The sequence below is a fragment of the Triticum aestivum genome, chromosome 1D, assembly GCF_018294505.1.
Source record: "Triticum aestivum cultivar Chinese Spring chromosome 1D, IWGSC CS RefSeq v2.1, whole genome shotgun sequence".
NCBI classification, from domain to species: domain Eukaryota; kingdom Viridiplantae; phylum Streptophyta; class Magnoliopsida; order Poales; family Poaceae; genus Triticum; species Triticum aestivum.
This window is the reverse complement of record NC_057796.1, coordinates 410,968,550-410,973,462: the sequence shown is the minus strand read 5'-3', so window position 1 is coordinate 410,973,462 and position 4,913 is coordinate 410,968,550. Positions and strand designations below refer to the sequence as shown.

The 4,913-nt window shown below is 43.6% G+C and overlaps 1 long non-coding RNA gene across 1 annotated transcript; it reads right to left on the bottom strand.

Annotated features, from left to right (window-relative positions):
* Positions 1-1,860: 1,860 nt before the first annotated feature.
* On the bottom strand, positions 1,861-2,627 carry LOC123171777 (uncharacterized). Its single transcript, XR_006485399.1, has 2 exons — positions 2,187-2,627; positions 1,861-2,087 (listed from the first exon to the last, which is right to left on the bottom strand). It is a non-coding gene; the product is annotated as an uncharacterized lncRNA (long non-coding RNA).
* Positions 2,628-4,913: the final 2,286 nt, after the last annotated feature.

Genomic DNA, 4,913 nt, shown 5'->3' with positions numbered 1-4,913 from the left:
TTTCGAGCTCTTTGCCAAAGTGTATCGGAAGTCTGTGCTCCAACTATTTAGAGCAAATACTATCTACTCGAGTGAAGAAAACCCACTGATAAAATGTCTATAAAATCCATGTAAGAATACTAATTTCTCTCAGCACTTGTAAAATGTACAATAAAGCCATTTTTCGGAAGATTGGCCTAGGTGTGTGATCCTGTTGTTGATGCCAATATGTACATTAATTTCTGCCATGGGTTTGGCTGCACGCAATCACAAGTAGGGCAATAATGTCATAAATCTCAAGATGGGAATGGGCCGACCCGGCCCTGGCCCCGGCCCCGGCCCCGTGGCTCCAAGGTCAAAATATGAGGCCACGGGCCGGCCCATTTTATCAGAATTTTGTGGCCCCATTGACCCATTGGGTACATGAGGCCGACCCAGAATTTAGCAAATGTTTAGTGAAATGGCAAGATCATGAGACTACATGTTTGAAAGAGCATCAAGCTAAATACCTCAATCCAACAGATTCGAACAAGATCAAAAGATTACAAGTTTCAAAGAACGTCAAGCTAATGACCTCAATCCAACAGACTCATACAAGATCAAAATATTACAGGTTCAACATGCTAATCTTCCAGTACCTTCCAGTACCTTCTGAATTTTCTCTTCATATATTTGACCGTTGTACCCATCTCAGAATCCTCTTCATAATGTTGTTGCTCTAAGGTCAGCTTCACTTTCCACATTTCATGGAAATACAAATTAGCAGTTGGATATTTTGTGCCCGATATCACATTTGTGGCTTCATAGAATACCTTCAGTAGCCTGCAGACATCTTCGGCATTTTCCCAATCCTCAAAAGATGGCTTGAAGGTATATTGTTTATCTTGAATGGCCAAAGAGTCAAACACTCCGCGATACTCCTTCGCTATATCAATCATCATGTAGGTTGAGTTCCAGCGAGTTGGAACATCAAGACTTGGAGTTCTCCCACATGATACACCATGCTGCGCAACGATTTCTTGAAAATTTTCCTTTCGACTTGGTGAGCTTCGAATATATTTGACACTTTCACGCATCATGTTGATCACTGGACCAAGGAAGTTCAATCCTGCTTGACATATCAGATTTATGACATGGGCAGCACAACGTTGGTGAAACAACTTGCCACTACCAGGTAACATCTTCTTAAGCAGGAGATGTGCCTTCAATAGCTTCATCATTGCACCATTGTTCGATGCATTGTCTAGCGTCACAGCAAAGAGATTATCTTCAATGTTCCACTCTCTTATGAAATTCACCATGATGTTGAACATTGCAGCTCCTGTGTGCGGCGTCTCCATAGCTGCGAATTTCACTATCCTCTTCTGCGGCTTCCACTCCTCATCAATGAAGTGAGCTGTGATGCAAATGTACCCCACTGTCTGATTTGATGTCCACAGATCCGTAGTCAAAGAAATCTTGGATTTGGAGTTTTGGAACATCCTTTGCAGAATTCTCTTCTCTTCCTGAAATGCTTTCATGCAGTCCTCCTTCACTGTTTTTCTACATATCATCTTGAAGCTAGGATTTAGACTAGAGACAAATCTTCTAAATCCATCGTACTCCACCAATGAGAATGCCAATTCATACAACACAATCATCCTCATTAGCTCTCGGCGTGCTAATGCCTGATTAAAGGTCCAGAGCCCCATTGCAACTCCATCAGGACTCACGATAGAAGCACTCAGCTGTCCAGAAACTCTAAGAACCTTCTTCCTTTCCCTGCATCTCTTCAAATGTTTGCGCAATGAACTTGTTCCATGTTTACGCTCAGCACAAATATTCCTTGCACAGTGTTTGCACTCAGCAGCTACAACTAGTTCATACTTGTTCATGTACTTGTTCATATAAAACATTTCCAATCAAATATGATCTAGTTCTTCATGTACTTGTTCATGTACACTGACTGAATGACAGGGACCAACACCGTAGAACTACTACAGAACCAACACTGAAAGTAAGGCATGACCTGGGAGTACACTGACTGAATGACTGACAGGGACCAACACTGACTGAATGACTGATCCCATGGCTACAGAGTACACTGACCGAAAGTAGCAGAATCAATACTGAAACAATTGCAGACAACACTGATCAAGAACCAAAACAAGACCAGTGCTTGCATTGCAGCTGCGCTGGGACAGGGAGGAAGCCGGCAAGAGTCTCACCTGCGAGATGATGACGGCGACCGGAATGGCGAGGTAGACGGTGGACGGGACCGCAGGTCAGCGAGCTCGACGGCGACCAATACGACGAACGAGAGGCGGGAGGAACGCCGGCGGCAGCAGGCCAGCAGAGATGTTCAGGGGCAGCCCGCGCCGGCAGAGATGGTCGGGGGCGGCCGGTAGAGAAGGTCGGGGGAGGCCGAGGGCGGCAGAGATGGCCGGTGGCGGCAGAAATCGTCGGGAGCAGCCTACAGAGATCGTGGTGGGCGGCGGCAGAGATGGACTAGGGCAGCGCGATCAGACGGCTGGGTCGACCCGTCTGGTCCATCGGGTCACACGGTGCCGGCTCCACTGACCCATTTTATGATTCGAGGCCAACCCACCTGGCCCATTGGCCTCGAGATTTCGGGCCGGGTCAGTGACCCAGCGGGCCGACCCGGCCCATTCCCATTTTGACATAAATCCCATCATATCCTTGCAAGATAAAACTTAGTGTCACCCTTGAACTCTTTATTTATGTGTCTTCTTTGCATCACGACTGATCTGGTGTTCCCTTAAAAAAACACTCATTTGGTGTTAATTTTCATAATATTAAATATTAAGTTGCATGTGTCTCATTGTACACCTTCACACATATACCTTACAAAACTATATTGATAGAGTATTGATATGCCAATTTGGCAATTTCAGACCCTCTTGAACCCATTATTTAAGCTTCATTGCACACCTTTCCGTTCTTCTTTACTTCAAGACTTATATATGAGGCCTCGAAACCAGTGGAGTCGATGAATATCGGAGGAGGCTGCCAGTGTCATGTTTAGCACCAAATCGACATGCTTGCATGACATCCACAGGGGAGATTTTTGTTATGAAAAGAGAGTTTTCTCTTCGATTTTCATTAATAGAAACCAAGGGTAGCTACAAAGTTCAAAGCATACTGACTGAAACTAAAATAACAACAAAGCCAGAACAGGAGAAGGAAGATTCCGTGTCCATATGCACATATTCATGGACATTCACGTGACTCATGTTTCTGGTGTCAAAATCTACAGTCTGCTTTAGCGCCCATGGATCAGCTCTCACTGCATCTGGTTTAGTTTGTTGAACTTGCCGCTGCCAAAGTTGTTCATGAAAGCTCTGGCAGTGCAGCACACTATGTCGCATGGTGATAACATGCTCACATTCTTCTTTTAGGATATTTGACTTCACAAATTTATGAGACCAGCAAACAAAGATAAATCACACTCATAGATAAGTTATCTAGATTCCGGATCATTTACATTGTAGTAACAATAAATTACAACATAGAAACCCAATCCCGAAGGACTTGTTTAGCAAGGTCCTAATATCTATTAGACCATAGTACCAGATCATCCACACACCGCCGGATAGGAACGTCAATAGGTTCCAAGTCGCCTCGAAAAACCATTACATTTTTCCTCTTCCGGATGTTCCACAGAATATCAATAAGAACCGTGGATCTGACCTTGTAAAAGCGAACGTTAGCCCATAGCGCCGGAAGCTCCACATCCCTATTCGAGCATAGGCACTGCAGATTAGCCCCAAGCGGAAGAACAGAAGGGCAGCTGAGCAACATGTGACCAGTAGTCTCCTTTAGCAAGCAGAAGGGGCAGTTGTTGAAGTTCAAATAATAAATGTTGGGCACTCTTTTTATAGTAGACCACATCAAGTTTTTCACCCAGTTAATATTTCTGTATATAAGTTGGTGAATCATCATAATTTAAAGTAAACAGATAATGAGTAATTATAATTGTACCCAGTCAGATGATAACCAATAGATCTTCACAGTTGTCTTAGACATGTCATAGATAATATATCTTCATAATTGTAATTACATATATCACAATGAGTTCTTATAACTACACCTAAGTATCATCAAGTCCTTCGTTAATCATGCCCATAACTACATGTAGATTGTACACAACACCATATAGTTATAATAAAAAATCTGTCATTATACTAGTTGTCCCCGAGGAGTTAAGTAATTGTACAGACGGCCGGTGAGGTGGTAAAATCAACAGTACAGAACCATAAACACAATATCGAATCACTCCTTTAAACGTACCTACACTCTCCCAATAAGTACATACAGAAGCTGAACACTTAGGGCCTACACAGTAAAAGTGTCAGCTTGCCCATCTCTTTTAGTGTTCCCATTGGTTGTATACACTATATAGAGGTGGCGCTATAGCTTGGCCTACAAGGATGAGGCCTAGGCATGAGATGCACTGGGAACATCAGTTCAAGTTGAGGGTATGTATGCGAGCTGATCCAACGAACCTTCGGTACTAGAGTTGGCTAACAAACTTTCTCTGCTGCAGTCATGGCGAAGAACGTGCCTTCAGCTCCTCTGATGTGTTGTGACAACATTGCTCATTTTCACACTAGTGATCGAGCAATACATTATATTAGTTTTCTCGGGGACCAAATACATACACCAGATCAACCCATGCACCATCACCCTTGACAAGCTAGTATAGAGGAAGGTCACTGGCACACGTGTTATTTCTCTGCTTTGAGATATATCGGATGAGCATAATGCATGAGTCCTAGAGGTCGTTAGCATCGTGCTTCGCATCGTATTGAGCAGTGGATCAAAGCTAGCGTCCCACACTTGGGTTTCGGCCTTTCCAAAAGACATTAATTAAGATCACTCTAAGAGAACATTGTTTATTGTTCGTTCGCTTGTTCTGGCAGGCAAATTATCTT